This window comes from Hyperolius riggenbachi, chromosome 6 (genome assembly GCF_040937935.1).
Source record: "Hyperolius riggenbachi isolate aHypRig1 chromosome 6, aHypRig1.pri, whole genome shotgun sequence".
Classification (NCBI taxonomy): Eukaryota; Metazoa; Chordata; class Amphibia; order Anura; family Hyperoliidae; genus Hyperolius; species Hyperolius riggenbachi.
This window is the reverse complement of record NC_090651.1, coordinates 321,725,535-321,744,403: the sequence shown is the minus strand read 5'-3', so window position 1 is coordinate 321,744,403 and position 18,869 is coordinate 321,725,535. Positions and strand designations below refer to the sequence as shown.

At 49.8% G+C, this 18,869-nt stretch overlaps 2 protein-coding genes across 3 annotated transcripts in view; one reads left to right on the top strand and one right to left on the bottom strand.

The window, feature by feature from the left end:
• The window catches only part of LOC137521737 (E3 SUMO-protein ligase ZBED1-like), a 43,990-nt gene extending 35,692 nt beyond the window's left edge, over positions 1 to 8,298 (bottom strand). The window contains exon 1 of the mRNA XM_068241404.1: positions 7,889 to 8,298. The gene's annotated coding sequence lies outside the window, so the exon portion shown is untranslated. The remainder of the gene's footprint in view (positions 1 to 7,888) is intronic.
• Positions 8,299 to 8,444: 146 nt separating this feature from the next.
• LOC137521738 (ETS homologous factor-like) overlaps positions 8,445 to 18,869 on the top strand; it is a 41,146-nt gene continuing 30,721 nt past the window's right edge. For both annotated transcript variants that reach the window (XM_068241406.1, XM_068241405.1), the window contains exon 1: positions 8,445 to 8,462. The gene's annotated coding sequence lies outside the window, so the exon portion shown is untranslated. The remainder of the gene's footprint in view (positions 8,463 to 18,869) is intronic.

Here is an 18,869-nt window from a genome sequence, read left to right as displayed (position 1 = left end):
ACCATAGGTAAGTAAATGTTTGATACCCACCCCAAAAGCCCACAGTATTAACAAACTTCCCTTGTGGAGCTTCATTTTATAGATTTATTCAACTTAGGAGGACCCAGGTGGTGGCTTTATATGTCGGTCCTGAAGTCCTTAACTACTGTAGGAAATCCACGCCGTGTTTTGGTGGGCTCCTGGCTGGCAGGGCGTAGATTTCAATCACCGTCCGGTATTATTTAAAAGGAAATAAACATGTCAGCCTCCATATCGCTCTCACCTCAGGTTCCCTTTAAAGTCAATAAACAGATTGCAGAAGTTTATAGTCTAATCAGAGAAGGGTACTGAACATTTTGTGGAAATTGGGTACAGCTGGTGACTATATTACAGCCAACAGATGGATGTCATTCTGCCGTGCTGATGGTTTATTGTGCAACGTCGTGTTTTACATGTATGAATAACCATGATCAGTTCCGTAGAAGTGAAGTATGTTGAGAAGTCCTGCAGAGAACATGATGTCCAAGACAATGGATGCATCGATCTCCAAAATGACAAGACAGAGGCCACCGAGGACTTGTGATCTCTCATTCCAATACAGTCCACATCCGCTATGAACAAGCAGATGGTGCATGGGATAACCTGGCCTGTTATTATTATTTAGTATTTATATAGCGCCAACATATTACGCAGCGCTGTACAGTGTATATATATATTGTCTTGTCACTAACTGTCCCTCAAAGGAGCTCACAATCTAATCCCTACCATTGCCATATGTCTATATTATGTAGTGTAAGTAATGTAGTCTAGGGCTAATTTTTTTTAGGGGGAGCCAATTAACTTATCTGTATGTTTTTGGAATGTGGGAGGAAACCAGAGTGCCCGGAGGAAACCCACGCAAACACGGAGAGAACATACAAACTCTTTGCAGATAGTGCCCTGGCTGGGATTCGAACCAGGGACCCAGCGCTGCAAGGCGAGAGAGCTAACCACTACGCCACCGTGCTGCCCTGTTAGGATACATGTAAATCAGACGTTCTACGTTTCAGCACCGACCTCCAAGGCAATGCAACAACTAATACTTTGCATTTCTGGTTTGCAACAGTGTCTCTCCCCCATTTAAAGAGACTCTAAGGCCTTTAAATCAAGTTTTTATTTTAAAAACCTAAGTATGTTTGCCCTAACTAAAACGCTGCATCCCCGCAGCTGAAATCTAACTAAATCCCCCCTAACTCCACCCCCTCCCCCCCTGCAAAATCCACGACTTTCTTGGTCATGGATTTTGCTGCCCCGGGAGGCGGAGCTTTAAGCTGCAGCTCTGCCTCCCTGCGCGTCAATCAGCGCGTATCTCCGTCTCGCCCACCCCTCTCAGTGAAAGAAGACTGAGAGGGGCGGGGGAGAGGCGGAGATCCGCCGCAGATGGACGCGTGTAGAGGCCGAGCTGCAGCCTAAAGCTCTGCCTCTCACGGAAGGAGCCCCGCAGTGTGCCCCGGGGCGTTTGGGGGGATTTGTTTAGTTTTCAGCTGCGGGGATGTGGCATTTTAGTTAGGGCAAACATACTTAAGAGCTTTTTAAAAGAAAAACTTGATTTTAGGCCCCGTTCACATCTAAAATCGCAAAACGCCGGCAGTGTTTTGCGGGAGTGATTTTCCCCCAATCACTGGACACGCAGCGGTTTTGACGTGATCGCGATTAGCGGTGCTATGCATGCTAATCGCGATCGCTAAACTAATCGCAAATCGCCGGCAAACCGCTGCTTGTAACACGTTTGCGGTAACACTGCCATATGTTACATGCTGCAGCGGTTTTTAACCTCCTTGCCGGTTTTCCCGACCTGAGCTCGGGGTAGAAAAAATAAGCTTTTAGCGGTGATCCCGAGCTCAGGTCGGGGTAGGCATTGCAGAGCTTTACTTGTAGTTGTGGAGTCCCACGCGCCATCTCGCTGCGCAGCGGGACTCCAGCCTCTCTCCCCGGCAGCGTGGGGTCTTTCCCTGGCCACCGGGATCCCCCATGTCCCCGCTATTCTTCCGGGGACCCGGCAGCCAGTTGGAGCAGCGGAGCCGTGGTGGTGGCAGCAGAGCGGTGGTGGCAGCGTGACGTCATCGGGGGCGGGGCTAATATTGGAAACGAACTTCTCTATATTAGAGAAATATAGAGAAGTTCGTTTATATGTATATTAGCGCCATCTTGTGGGCAAAGAGAAAACTGCAGCACAGGAGCCCAGGAAGGTACATTTTTTGTTTTATTTTGCTGCAGATCTCCCTGCCAGAATGATTTTTTTCAGGTTTTAGGGTCTGAAAGAGTGAAAAAAAATTGCACCGCTTTTAGACCCTAAAATCTGGAAAGAATCAGACCGCCAAGGAGGTTAAAAAACCACTAGCGGTTTGTCTTGAGCGGGAATCGCGCGATTCCTGCTCAAGTGTGAATAGGCCCTCAAGGAGGCTTCAGGCAGGGAACACACTTGTCTTTCACTTTTCTGCGCGCGTTTTTCTGAATACTTTTTCTGCACACCAAGTGTGTTTTGATGCAGGAAAACGCGCACGTTTTTTCGCAGCAGCTAATGTAATTGACAGAGAAAACTGACAAAATGTGCAGAGTTATCATGCAGAATGTCATGCAGAATTAATTTTTTTTCTGTGCGCGAACAACATATTAAGTGTGTACTAGCTCATTAATTAACATTTTCAGTTTTTCTGTGCAGAAAACGTGCACGAAAACAGTCAAGTGTGTTCCCTGCCTCAGAGTCTCTTTAACACTAGTTTAGGGGAAAGAGCAGGAAACCTCATAGGTAAATTCCACTGATGTGATTGGGTGGACAGCACCCTCTGGAACTGCTAGAATTTAGTTAACTGCGCCCACACTATTCAGCCAATCACAACGCTTCAGGCTGTAGAGGGAGTTGTGATTGCAGAACTGTTCCCTGTGAGTTTTCCTGTTAGGTACCCTAAACTAGACTAGCTCCAACACTCCAATATTTACTTCCTCCTGTACTCTAACCTATGGTACTTCCTAAACATTAGTTCCCAATTGATGCCTGCTCCTAAACCTCTAAAGTTTACCCTTATTTAACACCTAACCCCCACTTTAATGTGTCCAGGACATTATTGGCATGGAGTCTGTATGTCCGTTTCCTCCTACATCCTAAAACATACTAGTGAGTTACCTGGCTTCCCCTCAAATTGGCTCTAGACCAGGGGTGTCAAACTCAAATACAAAGTGGGCCCGAAATTGTATACTGGGACCTAGCCGCAGGCCATCCTCAATGTGTACTGGCCACCTTCCTCCCTTATAAAGTTCCCTGGTGTCTAATGGCCCCCCTTCAACCCTTATACAGTTCCCCGGTGTCTACTGGTTCTCTCTACCCTATACAGTTACCTGGTGTTTAGAGGCCTTCACCCTCTCCTATACAATTGTTTAGCGCTTCCCCCCACTTTGCCCATATTGTTTCCTTGGTTTTATAGAGCTTCACCTTCAATATAGCTTCCCTGGTGGTCTAGGATGGGCCAAATGCAAAGTGGGGAACCCACTTTAGGGCCAAATTTAATGGCTCCGAGGGCCAGATTTGGCCTGCGGGCCGGAGTTTGACGTGTATGCTCTAGAGTCTAGACTAAAGGTGCGCCCATACATCTGGCAACAATGGGCAGATTCGACCAAGAGACAGATCTCTCTGTGATCGAGTCTGATCAGAGAGATAGTTGTTAGCTGCCCATACACCACAGGCTGATTGCCCGTCGATTTCAGCATGAAAACTTTCGGGCATCGGCCTTGTGACGCTGCATCCATCGCTGCACCCCTGCTGTATCTGTACCCCCCTGCCCATGCATGTATACTTTACCTGTCTACTGTCAGGTGCCGTGTGCCGATCCATGTTCTGCATTGGTGCCACACGAGGCTAACGGCATATAGCATGTGGAGCAAGTGTGTGATGTCACGTGCTATATGCCGGTGTGGTGACATTTTTTTAACTTCATAAGATTTTGCAAGTGGTCACAATAATTTATAGGTATTAGTATCAGAAAGTGCAACCTAACCATTGACTTAAAGGACTACTGTAGGGGGAAAAACAGTTGAACTTATCCAGGGCTTCTATTGGTCCCCCGCAGACATCCTGTGCCCGTGCAGCCACTCACCGATGCTCCGGTTCCTGCCCCCGGTTCACTTCTGGAATTTCCAAATTTAGTCGGAAAACCACTGCACCAGGAACGTACTGTGCAGGCGCAATACACTCCTGGTGACGTCAGCGGGAGCGAAGGCACGGCCGTGCAGTGGTTTTCCGACTTTAAAGTCGCAAATTCCGGAAGTGAACAGGAGCTGCGCGGGCGCAGGACGTCTGCGAGGGACCATTAGAAGCCCCAGGTAGGTTCAACTCTTTTTTTCTCCTACTGTACTCCTTTAACCCCAGTGACCCAAATAGGCACCCGGCTTGTATGACTACATGGTTAGATAAACAGGCCTATTTACACATTCAACCATCAGTGTTGCAGAACTGAACAAGAGGACCTATTAGTAATGAACGTGAGGTTTTAAAAAGAAGAAAATTGTGGAGGGTTTATTTTTGTAGCCTTTTCTAGCTTAAATGTGATGTTGTAATATTACAACACCGGATTTCTGGGGGTTAAAGGTATTAGTATCAGAAAATGCAACCTAACACTAGTCTCACACAGAACCCTCCTCTGGCATGTAACTAATATAACCCCTCCTGGAAGAAAGTTATAATCCCCCCCTTGGCGGGTAACTAATAACCCCCCCCTTGGCGGGTAACTAATAACCCCCCCTCCCCCCCCCCCGGCAGAACCAAGAAACCACCCCCTTGGTGGGTAACTAATAATGCCCCCTGAAGGGAACAAATAACACCCCCTTTCCCTGCTGGGCAACTAATAACACCCCTGCAGGGAAGTAAACAGCGGCAGTTGCAAATACTTACAGCCGGGATAAGTGAAAGATGGCACGCATGCGCAATTATGCACAGCCCATACAGCGAGCATGCGCCGTACAGCAAGTTGCAAAATCTTATGAGTCACAATATCTTTCACCACACCAGCAGTGAGTGAGGTGCGAATATGGAAGCTGGATGGACACAGCAGCGGTCGGCAGTATAAATGCATGGGCAGGGGGCAAATTTACATTTGGTAGGACACCGCCGGGTGTTCCGCCGCATTCATCGCTCGTCCAGATATCTCACGCCATTACTGGCGCACACCCAATTAACCACGCAGGTTTCCCTGCACGTCCAATCGATGCCTGACAAAAAAAGATCAATGTGTTCATCGGGTGTGCTTGTGGCAGCACCGATTTGCATCCGATTCGATAATTATTGAATAAGATGAGCGATCGGCCCCCAAATCCCTAGATGTATGGCCACCTTAAGTTACAGAAATTAGATAATGAGCTCCTCTGAAGGCCAATTTAGTGACCTGAATTATTCCGAATACTCTGTAAGGCCTTGTTAATATCATAAACCGCAATCGCTGATGCCAGCGTTTTGTGATTTTGTGTGTGATTTTTTTAGCCCCTCCCGGCCCTTACCTGCATGTTATTGATTTTTTTGTAAAGCGCTTCTCTAAGCGCTTTTTCCGAGCGAATCGTTTTTTCACTTCCTGACATCAGTCAGGAAGTGAACTCTTTCACCCAGAAATAATAAATACTATGGGCTCTATTCTCAAAGACTTCCCGCATGCGGTAAAGTACATGTGGGAAGTTTGCACCCAAAATACCGTCAAGTTTGCATTCTCTAAATTTTCCGCAGGTTTTTCCCGCATGCGGAAAAAGTGTGGTAAAAGTGCGGGATTCATGCGGAAACATTTCCGCAAAAGTCGGTATTTTCCGCAATAAAAGATACATTCTCAAAAATGTTCTGGCTCATCATTTCGTCGTTAATTACCGATTTTTTATTACCGTCTTTCCCCGAATATAAGACACTGTCTTATATTCTTTTTGGGGAGGAAATGTCTGCTAGGGCTTATTTTCGGGGGTGGGAGGGGCTAGACGCTGTGTGTATGGGGAGGTGCGTGGTCTCTTACCGCACCTCCCTTGTGGCTGCGTCCCCCTCCGTTCCTGGTAATTCCTCCGGTGGCGGCGGCATAGTAATCCATCTGTGAGGGCGCCCTGTGACCCTCACGCAGTACGCTAGGCCGGCTCTGCGCTGGCGCTCTCTTCCTGTCATCATGTGCGCCCGGCAGATGCGTCCCAGGCGCACACTGATTAATCAATGTGCGCCTGGGACGCATCTGCCGGGCGCACATGATGACAGGAAGAGGGCGCCAGTGCAGAGCCGGCCTAGCGTACTGCGTGAGGGTCACAGGGCGCCCTCACAGATGGATTACTATGCCGCCGCCACCGGAGGAATTACCAGGAACGGAGGGGGACGCAGCCACAAGGGAGGTGCGGTAAGAGACCACGCACCTCCCCATACACACAGCGCCCCGCCCCCAGCTAGGCCTTATTTTCGGGGTAGGCCTTATATTTCAAGCATGCTTGAAATATAAGGGAGGCCTTACTTTCGGGGTAGGTCTTACTTTAGGGGAAAGACGGTACCTACAAGTAGTAGATGATATATTCCGCATCCCATTGACTTTAATGAAGTGTGGAGGCTAAGGGCTGTGCTTGGTGGACTTTAATTTTTTTTTTTAAACACTTTTTCATGCAACCTTTTTACCGCATGATTCCCGCATGAATAATGGCTGTTTCCGCATCTTTTTTCCCGCATGCGGAAAACATGCGGAAAATATTAGTGAATGTGGAAAAAATGCGGAGTTTACCGCTGGCGGAAATATAGCGGTAACATTTTGCGGTGTTTTTGTCTGTTAGTGAATAGAGCCCAATGTATACAAAGCACTTTTTCAGGCGCTTTGCGATTGCCCTATACCTTCCATTGATGTAAATCACCCCAAAATGGTACAGGCAGCGCTTTGGTGAGCGGATCGGAATAGAACAGCTTCTATGTGCACACTCTCATAGGGAATCATTGCACAAGCACTTTTAGGGCGAACCTGAAAGCGCCCTTAGTGTGAACAAGCCCTGAGGGCTCGTTCACAATGCGTTCCGTTCACATGGCCGTCCGCGTTGGCCATTTTTTTATGCGTTTCCCCCTCCCCCCCGATTTCTGTTAAGCGCCGTTGGCCGTTTTTGTTAAGCACTTTTGCAAATCGATTGCAATTTTTCACTTCCTGACGTCAGGAAGTGATCTCTTTGATCCGGAAAAGAATAAATACAATGAATTAATTCTTTAAAACGTGAATGCAATCAGTGTACAAAGCGATTTTGTGGACGTTTTGCGTTTTCCTATACCTCCCAATGAGGCGGAATCGCCTAAAAATGGCCCATGCACCGCTTATCTGAGCGGATCAGAAACACCGCTCAGATTTGACCTTTCTCATAGGGAATCATGGTACAAGCGCTTTTAGGGCGATTTTGAAAATCGCTGACGCTTAAAAAAACCTGAAAGCGCCCTTAGTGTGAACGAGCACTGAGCAAAATGATCAACACGATAAAGATGCAAAACACTGTGTACTGTAATATATGTAGAGATCATTTATATGTAGAGAAGGCATCAGCTCATAGTGCACGTCATTAGCGTATTTCCCAAAGCAGCATGCAAATAATGGATTGGCTGGAGATGTGAGCAATCAGGAGGCAGAGGGATGATGCTGATGAGACGCACCTGCCAGGGATGGATGGATGGATGGATGGATGGATAGATAGATAGATAGATAGATAGATAGATAGATAGAGGGATGGATGGACATGATGACATTACATATAGAGCAATGCACAGTGATCGGGCAGCATCCAGGGTCAGCCATTACCCCGCAGCGGGCGCCATGACAGGTGCACATCGGCTGCGATATTCCGATTAGTGCCCTCCGCATCGCACCTCCCCCACCCGCTGCCCGATTCCGCCCCTCCTCACCTCCAGTATCGGCGATAATCGGCCCGATTGTCCCCCGGATGCGGCTCCAGAGCCGATTTGCCCTTCGGAGATGGCCCGATCACCCCGGATCTTTCCACGTATCGATGCCGTATCGGCCGATAGTATCGGGATCGCTGCCGCTAGAGGGCCGGAAATTATGTAATTACTTTGATATCTCGATTTTTTCCTAGCGTACAGGGCAATGTGAAATCGCGGGTCCAAGCCCCGCCCCCGCGGCCTTTACCGATTGGACATATCGATTGGTAATCGTGTCGTGACGGACGTGAGTGGCGGCCAATGGCAGCGCCGGCTTGGCTTGAGCACCGCCCACCGTCGCGGTGAAGGACGGCAAGCTGACCAATCGGAGCAGGAAGCTCGCCAGGGTCGCTGGCACGCCCCACTGGAGGAGGTCCTGGTGGACAGACTCTCCGGGCAGTGACCACTAACAAGGGCAGAAGGAGGGATACCAGTGGGGATATCCAGCGGCCAATCAGAGCTCGTCTATAAATGGCCCACCTCCCCTTATTACATACTGACTGATGTCCACGCTGACCAATGGAAGCCCAGGAGACAGGTGACCGCAGCTAGATGGTCATTGCTGCCTTTGTGTGTGCTGGAGCCCAGCTAACTCTAGGAGATCAATGACTGCACTATATTCAGTACTGATCCGCCTGCACTGTGAGCTCTCTGTATACAGCACTGATACTCATGCACTGTGAGCTCTCTGTATGCTGTACTGATCCTCCTGCACTGTGAGCTCTCTCTGTATGCAGCACTGATCCTCCTGCACTGTGAGCTCTCTGTATGCTGTACTGATCCTCCTGCACTGTGAGCTCTCTCTGTATGCAGCACTGATCCTCCTGCACTGTGAGCTCTCTGTATACAGCACTGATTCTCCTGCAGTGTGAGCTCTCTGTATGCAGCACTGAGCAGCCTGCATTGTAAGCTCTCTGTATGCAGCACTGATCCTCCTGCACTGTGAGCTCTCTGTATGCAGCACTGATCCTCCTGCACTGTGAGCTCTCTTTATACAGTACTGATCCTCCTGCACTGTGAGCTCTCTGTATGTAGCACTGATCCTCCTGCACTGTGAGCTCTCTCTGTATACAGCACTGATCCTCCTGCACTGTGAGCTCTCTGTATACAGCACTGATCCTCCTGCACTGTGAGCTCTCTGTATGCAGTACTGATCAGCCTGCACTGTAAGCTCTCTGTATACAGCACTGATCCTCCTGCACTGTGAGCTCTCTGTATGCAGTACTGATCAGCCTGCACTGTGAGCTCTCTGTATGCAGTACTGATCAGCCTGCACTGTGAGCTCTCTCTATACAGCACTGATCCCCCTGCACTGTGAGCTCTCTCTGTATACAGCACTGATCCTCCAGCACTGTGAGCTATCTCTGTATACAGCACTGATCCTCCAGCACCGTGAACTCTCTCTGTATACAGCACTGATCCTCCAGCACTGTGAACTCTCTCTGTATACAGCACTGATCCTCCTGCACTGTGAGCTCTCTGTATACAGCACTGATCCTCCTGCACTGTGAGCTCTCTGTATACAGCACTGATCCTCCTGCACTGTGAGCTCTCTGTATGCAGTACTGATCCTCCTGCACTGTGAGCTCTCTGTATACAGCACTGATTCTCCTGCACTGTGAGCTCTCTGTATGCAGCACTGATCAGCCTGTACTGTGAGCTCTCTGTATGCAGCACTGATCAGCCTGCACTGTGAGCTCTGATCAGCCTGCACTGTGAGCTCTCTAGGCAGCACTGATCAGCCTGCACTGTGAGCTTTCTGTATGCAGCACTTATCAGCCTGCACTGTGAGCTTTCTGTATGCAGCACTGATCCTCCTGCACTGTGAGCTCTCTCTGTATGCAGCACTGATCCTCCTGCACTGTGAGCTCTCTGTATGCTGTACTGATCCTCCTGCACTGTGAGCTCTCTCTGTATGCAGCACTGATCCTCCTGCACTGTGAGCTCTCTGTATGCTGTACTGATCCTCCTGCACTGTGAGCTCTCTCTGTATGCAGCACTGATCCTCCTGCACTGTGAGCTCTCTGTATACAGCACTGATTCTCCTGCAGTGTGAGCTCTCTGTATGCAGCACTGATCAGCCTGCATTGTAAGCTCTCTGTATGCAGCACTGATCCTCCTGCACTGTGAGCTCTCTGTATGCAGCACTGATCCTCCTGCACTGTGAGCTCTCTTTATACAGTACTGATCCTCCTGCACTGTGAGCTCTCTGTATGTAGCACTGATCCTCCTGCACTGTGAGCTCTCTCTGTATACAGCACTGATCCTCCTGCACTGTGAGCTCTCTGTATACAGCACTGATCCTCCTGCACTGTGAGCTCTCTGTATGCAGTACTGATCAGCCTGCACTGTAAGCTCTCTGTATACAGCACTGATCCTCCTGCACTGTGAGCTCTCTGTATGCAGTACTGATCAGCCTGCACTGTGAGCTCTCTGTATGCAGTACTGATCAGCCTGCACTGTGAGCTCTCTCTATACAGCACTGATCCCCCTGCACTGTGAGCTCTCTCTGTATACAGCACTGATCCTCCAGCACTGTGAGCTATCTCTGTATACAGCACTGATCCTCCAGCACTGTGAGCTATCTCTGTATACAGCACTGATCCTCCAGCACTGTGAACTCTCTCTGTATACAGCACTGATCCTCCAGCACTGTGAACTCTCTCTGTATACAGCACTGATCCTCCTGCACTGTGAGCTCTCTGTATACAGCACTGATCCTCCTGCACTGTGAGCTCTCTGTATACAGCACTGATCCTCCTGCACTGTGAGCTCTCTGTATGCAGTACTGATCCTCCTGCACTGTGAGCTCTCTGTATACAGCACTGATTCTCCTGCACTGTGAGCTCTCTGTATGCAGCACTGATCAGCCTGTACTGTGAGCTCTCTGTATGCAGCACTGATCAGCCTGCACTGTGAGCTCTGATCAGCCTGCACTGTGAGCTCTCTAGGCAGCACTGATCAGCCTGCACTGTGAGCTTTCTGTATGCAGCACTTATCAGCCTGCACTGTGAGCTTTCTGTATGCAGCACTGATCAGCCTGCACTGTGAGCTCTCTGTATGTAGCACTGATCAGCCTGCACTGTGAGCTCTCTGTATACAGCGCTGATCAGCATGCACTAGGGGTTCTCTGTATGCAGCACTGATCTGCCTGGACTGTGAGCTCTCTGTATGCAGCACTGAGAAGCCTGCTTTGTGAGCTCTCTGTATACAGCACTGATGCTCCCACACTGTGAGCTCTTTGTATGCAGCACTGAGCCTCCTGCACTGTGAGCTCTCTGTTTGCAGCACTGAGAAGCCTGCTCTGTGAACTCTGTATACAGCACTGATGCTCCTGCACTGTGGGCTCTCTGTATGCAGCACGGACCAGCTTGCACTGTAAGCTCTCTGTATGCAGCAGTGATCCTAGTGCACTGTGAGCTCTCTGTATACAGCACTGATTCTCCTGCACTGTGAGCTCTCTGTATGCAGCACTGATCCTCCTGCACTGTGAGCGCTCTGTATACAGCACTGATCCTCCTGCACTGTAAGCTCTCTGTATGCAGCACTGATCAGCCTGCACTGTGAGCTCTCTGTATGCAGCACTGATCCGCCTGCACAGTGAGCTCTGATCAGCCTGCACTGTGAGCTCTCTAGGCAGCACTGATCAGCCTGCTCTGTGAGCTCTCTGTATGTAGCACTGATCAGCCTGCACTGTAAGCTCTCTGTATGCAGCACTGAGAAGCGTGCTCTGTGAGCTCTCTGTATGCAGCACTGATCAGCCTGCACTGTGAGCTCTCTGTATGCAGCACTGATCAGCCTGCAGTGTGAGCTCTCTGTATGTAGCACTGATCAGCCTGCACTATGAGCTCTCTGTATGTAGCACTGAGAAACGTGCTCTGTGAGCTCTCTGTATACAGCACTGATGCTCCCACACTGTGAGCTCTCTGTATGCAGCACTGATCCTCCTGCACTGTGAGCTCTCTGTTTGCAGCACCGACCAGCTTGCACTGTAAGCTCTCTGTATGCCGCACTGAGAAGCGTGCTCTGTGAACTCTGTATGCAGCACTGATGCTCCTGCACTGTGAGCTCTCTGTATGCAGCACTGCTTAGCCTGCACTGTAAGCTCTGATCAGCCTGCACTGTGAGCTCTCTGTAAGGAGCACTGATCAGCCTGCACTGTGAGCTCTCTGTATGCAGCACTGATCCTCCTGCACTGTGAGCTCTCTGTATACAGCACTAATTCTCCTGCACTGTGAGCTCTCTGTATGCAGCACTGATCAGCCTGAATTGTAAGCTCTCTGTATGCAGCACTGATCCTCCTGCACTGTGAGGTCTCTGTATGCAGTACTGATCAGCCTGCACTGTGAGCTCTCTGTATGCAGCACTGATCAGCCTGCGCCGTGAGCTCTCTGTATGCAGCACTGATCAGCCTGCGCCGTGAGCTCTCTGTATGTAGCACTGATTCTCCTGCGCTGTGAGCTCTCTGTATGCAGCACTGATCCTCCTGCACTGTGAGCTCTCTGTATGCAGCACTGATCCTCCTGCACTGTGAGCTCTCTGTATGCAGCACTGATCCTCCTGCACTGTGAGCTCTCTGTATGCAGCACTGATCCTCCTGCACTGTGAGCTATCTGTATGCAGCACTGATCCTCCTGCACTGTGAGCTATCTGTATGCAGCACTGATCCTCCTGCACTGTGAGCTCTCTGTATGCAGCACTGATCCGCCTGCACTGTGAGCTCTGATCCGCCTGCACTGTGAGCTCTGATCCGTCTGCACTGTGAGCGCTCTGTAGGCAGCACTGATCAGTCTGCACTGTGAGCGCTCTGTAGGCAGCACTGATCAGTCTGCACTGTGAGCGCTCTGTAGGCAGCACTGATCAGTCTGCACTGTGAGCACTCTGTAGGCCGCACTGATCAGCCTGCACTGTGAGCTCTATGATCACCCTGCACTGTGAGCTCTCTGTATGCAGTACTGATCAGCCTGAACTGTGAGCTCTCTGTAGGCAGCACTGATCCTCCTGCACTGTGAGGTCTCTGTAGGCAGCACTGATCCTCCTGCACTGTGAGGTCTCTGTAGGCAGCACTGATCCTCCTGCACTGTGAGGTCTCTGTAGGCAGCACTGATCCTCCTGCACTGTGAGGTCTCTGTAGGCAGCACTGATCCTCCTGCACTGTGAGGTCTCTGTAGGCAGCACTGATCCTCCTGCACTGTGAGGTCTCTGTAGGCAGCACTGATCCTCCTGCACTGTGAGGTCTCTGTAGGCAGCACTGATCCTCCTGCACTGTGAGGTCTCTGTAGGCAGCACTGATCCTCCTGCACTGTGAGGTCTCTGTAGGCAGCACTGATCCTCCTGCACTGTGAGCTCTCTGTAGGCAGCACTGATTCTCCTGCACTGTGAGCTCTCTGTATGCAGCTCTGATCAGCCTGCACTGTGAGCTCTGATCAGCCTGCACTGTGAGCTCTGATCAGCCTGCACTGTGAGCTCTGATCAGCCTGCACTTTGAGCTCTGATCAGCCTGCACTGTGAGCTCTCTAGGCAGCACTGATCAGCCTGCACTGTGAGCTCTCTAGGCAGCACTGATCAGCCTGCACTGTGAGCTCTCTAGGCAGCACTGTGAGCTCTCTAGGCAGCACTGATCAGCCTGCACTGTGAGCTCTTTGTATACAGCACTGAGCAGCCTGCATTGTGAGCTCTCTGTATACAGCACTGATCAGCATGCACTAGGGGTTCTCTGTATGCAGCCCTGATCAGCATGCACTAGGGGTTCTCTGTATGCAGCCCTGATCCTCCTGCACTGTAGGCTCTCTGTATGCCGCACTGATCCTCCTGCACTGTAAGCTCTCTGTATGCTGCACTGAGAAGCGTGCTCTGTGAGCTCTCTGTATACAGCACTGATGCTCCCGCACTGTGAGCTCTCTGTATGCAGCACTGATCCTCCTGCACTGTGAGCTCTCTGTATGCAGCACTGATCAGCCTGCACTGTGAGCTCTGATCAGCCTGCACTGTGAGCTCTGATCAGCCTGCACTGTGAGCTCTGATCAGCCTGCACTGTGAGCTCTGATCAGCCTGCACTGTGAGCTCTCTGTAGGCAGCACTGATCAGTCTGCACTGTGAGCTCTCTGTATGCAGCACTTATCAGCCTGCACTGTGAGCTCTCTGTAGGCAGCACTGATCAGTCTGCACTGTGAGCTCTCTGTAGGCAGCACTGATCAGTCTGCACTGTGAGCTCTCTGTAGGCCGCACTGATCAGTCTGCACTGTGAGCTCTCTGTATGCCGCACTGATCCTCCTGCACTGTAGGTTCTCTGTATGCAGCACTGATCCTCCTGCACTATGGGCTATCTGTATGCAGCGCTGATCCTCCTGCACTATGGGCTATCTGTATGCAGCACTGATCCTCCTGCACTATGGGCTATCTGTATGCAGTGCTGATCCTCCTGCACTGTGAGCTCTCTGTATGCAGCACTGATCCTCCTGCACTGTGAGCACTCTGTATGCAGCACTGATCCTCCTGCACTATGAGCACTCTGTATGCAGCACTGATCGTCCTGCACTGTGAGCTCTCTGTATGCAGCACTGATCCTCCTGCACTGTGGGCTCTCTGTATGCAGCACTGATGCTCCTGCACTGTGAGCTCTGTATGCAGCACTGATCAGCCTGTACAGTGAGCTCTCTGTATGCAGCACTAACCAGCTTGCACTGTAAGCTCTCTGTATGCCACACTGATCCTCTTGCACTGTGAGCTCTCTGTAAATCACACTATCACATAGCACTTATTAGTCTGCACGTTTTTTGGAATTGCTGGCGATCCAAAAACGTTGCCAAAGTTGCCCTAGTGTGCCCCAGCTGTAATACTGCATCCACTGCAAATTATGTTGGTGTTTCGTAAGGGAGATAAGACCACCAGTGTCTGAATGACTCCCCGTTGGCCCTGTACAGGTCCACTGTCTAATCAGCCCATATCCAACCTAGGATTCACCTCAGGATGACGGCTAAAAAAATCAATAAAAAAAAAAAAAAATCATACTAGCATGAGTGCTCCTGCTTCCCTGGCAACTGCTGCTGCAATCTGGTTGCATGTTGGCTGCTGCCTTCCTCTACTGTATGCACATTGCAGTATATAGTACATTCCACCTAGTGTCATTCCTTCTCCTTGGCCCAGTGTGCAGCTGCCTTGCTAGTTCTAATAACTGAAAATCATAATTACTGCCTCTGTCCTCATGACATGGTGATAGCAGCCAAGGTCTGTCTCTGTCATCGTATGCCTCAGATAAAAAGTATAGCCCCAGATGAAAAATAAACTGCGTGCACACATCCAATTTTGATTGGCCATCACTGACCAATTTGACCACCTCCATGTAGCATGAGGGCCAACTCTGAATTCTAAGGATAGATTGCGTAGGTAAGCTCTCATACTACAAGGAACTGGTAAAATTGGCCAACCAAAATTGGATGTGTGTATGCACCCTTATTCTTGCCCAAACCTTTGCTGTTATTTTTGGGCATCAGGAAAACCCTTACAACAAACTACTTTGCCTGCATTTGTTCCTAAAATGTCTTCTAAGCAAAGATCAAGGAGAATGGTTGGTGTCTGGGACAACCAGGATTGTTATGGTACTTCCTTGGTAGAGGGTGTCGTTGGTTGTGGGCAGCACAGCGGCATAGTGGTTAGCGCTCTTGCCTTGCAGCACTGGGTCCCTGGTTCGAACCTCATAGTTTGTTTGTTCTACCAATGTCTGTGTTAGTTTCCTCTGGACACTCTGGTTTTCTCCTACATTCCAAAAACATACAGATACGTTAATTGGCTTCCCCCTAAGTTGACCCTAGACTATATTACTAAGGTAGAAATTAGATTGTGAGCTCCTCTGATGGACAGTTAGTAACAAGCTATATAAATACTAAATAATAATAATTGGTTGGATGCTTCTCTGCAGAATCTTGCTAACTGCTGTTTCTGAGTTCTTTGGAGACTGGAAGCTGGATACGGTTACCCAACAACTACTGCCACTGCTGTGACTGCATGTTCTTCTTTGAAGCATGTGCCCCAAATTTCTTCAACAAAGGTGCCTTTCCAATCAGCCTTTTCTCCTTTTAGGGTACGGTTCCACTAGTGCAGTGTGGGATCGCTGCGGATTCCCCGCAGACGAATTTGCATGCAGGAGCGAAATCGCATGCAGTTGTATGCGAATTTTACCGCAAAATTCGCATACGATTTCGCATGGATGACGCTGTGTGCGAATTTAACCATGGCAGTGCCTGTGTGCTTTTTCATTGATTCCATGCGAATTTGCATGAAAATTCACATTAAAAAAAAGCCATGCGAATTCCCTATTAAATACATTGTATGCGGATCACATGCGGTGTCCGAATTCGAGAGCCTCTCCTGTGCAGATTTTTCCTGGACAAGAAAACGCTCCGTTTTCCTGACAAGTGGACACTGGCTCATGAACTTTTATTGGTTATGCGAATTTGCATACGGGGAACGCATGCGAATTCGAGTTAGTGAAAACGTACACTTAGGCTAATTTCACACCAGGACGTTGCGTTAGAAGGGGCGTTAAGGTCGCATAACGTCCCCCTAACTCAACGCCTGGTGGTGCTGGATCTGGACGTCAGAGTGAGCCGCGTTGTGCAGCTCACTCTGGCGTCAGTGATGCCGTGATGCGCACTCTTGTGCGCATGCGGCATCACGTGGTCCCGCCGGCCAATCGCTGCACAGAGCGGCTGCTCCAGGAAGTAAACACTGCACGTCATAACGTGCAGTGCATATTAATTAGCCATGTGCCTGGCCGCTCTCCGCTCCTCCCAAACATTACTGAGCATGTGCAAGCAGTCTAACGCGGCTCAGCCGCGTCCAAAGTACTGCATGCAGTACGTTGTCTTGTGACGCAGCGTTACAATGTAACGCAACGTCCGCACTGTGAACAGCCCCATTGATTTTTCATTACTGTGCGGTGGGCTGCGTTACTGGCTGCTCTAACGTGCGCCTGTAACGTCCCACTGTGAAACCAGCCTTATTGTAATTCATTCTCATTGAAGAAAATACAAGAAATCTATTGTGGTCCACCTGTTAATGCAGCTAGAGCTAACTTTCCATTTCTTTGGAAATATTCTGACTCCTCTCCCGAAGATCTCACAGTGGTGGACAAGAGTTGTTAGATTAGCTCAGATGCTCAGACTAGCTCAACGGATAGAATCGATCATTACCTCAAAATATGGACTAGTTGGGTCGTACTAAAAGCAAATCCTTTTTAAGAAAAAAAAAAAAAGTTACTTACCTCAAGAGAGGGAAGCCTCTGGATCCTCGAGAGGCTACCTTCGTCCTCCTGCACCAGGCCATTCCACCACTGGGATGTTCTGGTACGGGCGTGGCTGCACTGCATCTCCGCATTGGCACGGACCTGATCGGGCTTCACTGAAAAAAAGCTGAGCCTGATTGAGTCCATGGTACTGCGCAGGCTTGTTGATGGTTTTCCGGAGGACGCAGCACTGGAATGGCCCAGTGGAGGAGGACAGGGGAAGCTTCTGGATTATCCCGCAAGTGGTTTCCCTGCATTGCATTATGTTTGGCTCACTTTAGATCACCCCACAAATTTACATTGGGGTGAAGCTCTAGATCACCAGGGAAGCCATATGGGGGAGGGAGGCTCCCTCACTTTCCTCTCGGGCTGCTTTGTTCTCTTCTTTTCTGTTAAATTCTCCAGTTGGAGTGCATTTGAAATCGGCGCCAGTAGACTTGGGCACAGGATACAGCCGGTATATGGTTGATCCTGCTTCTGCACAAGTCCGGGCCGTTTTAATTACTATTCCCCCTCCAGGCCGCCATGGATAGTGGGGAATGAAATAATTCAGCTTCCAGCGATGCCTGGAGGCCGAATTATTGTGTTTTTTAAGCAACCTCGGCTCCGTCTGCTGACGGAGCCGACGTTACTCACTGAGCGCTGCAATAGGAGTGATTCCTATTGTAGTCTATGGAGGCGCCGGCTGCGCCCAAATCTAGCAGCGCTGAAAAGCACTGCTCCGCTCCAGTTGTGCTCCACTGCACTTGCATGGTCCTCCTGACCACACTCCTGCTGATAGCGCTTCTGTGCTTGAGAGCAGTATGCGCCTGCGCAGTTCTAGTCTTAGTACACTGCGCAGGTGCAGAGCGTTCTCGAGCCACAAGAGCGCGACCAAGGATGTGCAGTAGTCAGCATCTACCAGAAGAAGAACTATGTGGCTGGGGAGGATGGCGAGAGAGCCTACAGGGGGCTGGAGGATGTCCTAAGTATCCATGCTTGTGCCTCAATCCTCTCTGGTTTCCTTTAAGCTATGTAACACTCTAGATCAGGAGTGTCAAACTTAAATACAAAGTAGGTCAAAACTGAACATGCCTCAATGTCTAGTGGCCACCTCCCTCTTTCATAAAGTTCCCTGGTGTCTTATGACTTCCCCGCCCTTCCCTATACAGTTCCCTGGTGTCTAGTGGCCCTCCTCCCACCCCTATACAGTTCTTTGGTGACCTCCCCTTTCCCTACCTTATACAGTTCCCTAGTGTCCCCAATATCTCCCCTATACATTTCCCTGGTGTCTAGTGTGCCCAATCCCTCCTCTGTACAGTTCCCTGGTATATAGTGATCCCCTATACAGTTCCCTGGTGCTAGTGCTTCCTCCCCCCACCATATGGCTTCCCTGGTTATCTAGGGCTTCATCTTCAATATAGCTTCCCTGGTGGTCTAGAACAGGCATGGGCAAACTTGGCCCTCCATCTGTTAAGGAACTACAAGTCCCACAATGCATTTGCCTGACTGTGGCTGTCAGACTCCTGCAATGCATTGTGGGACTTGTAGTTCCTTAACAGCTGGAGGGCCAAGTTTGCCCATGCCTGGTCTAGAAGGAGCTAAACCTAATGCAAAGCAGGAAAACCACAGAGTTTGACAGGTATGCCCTAGATTAAATTTGGCCGGAGAAGTGAAGAGAGA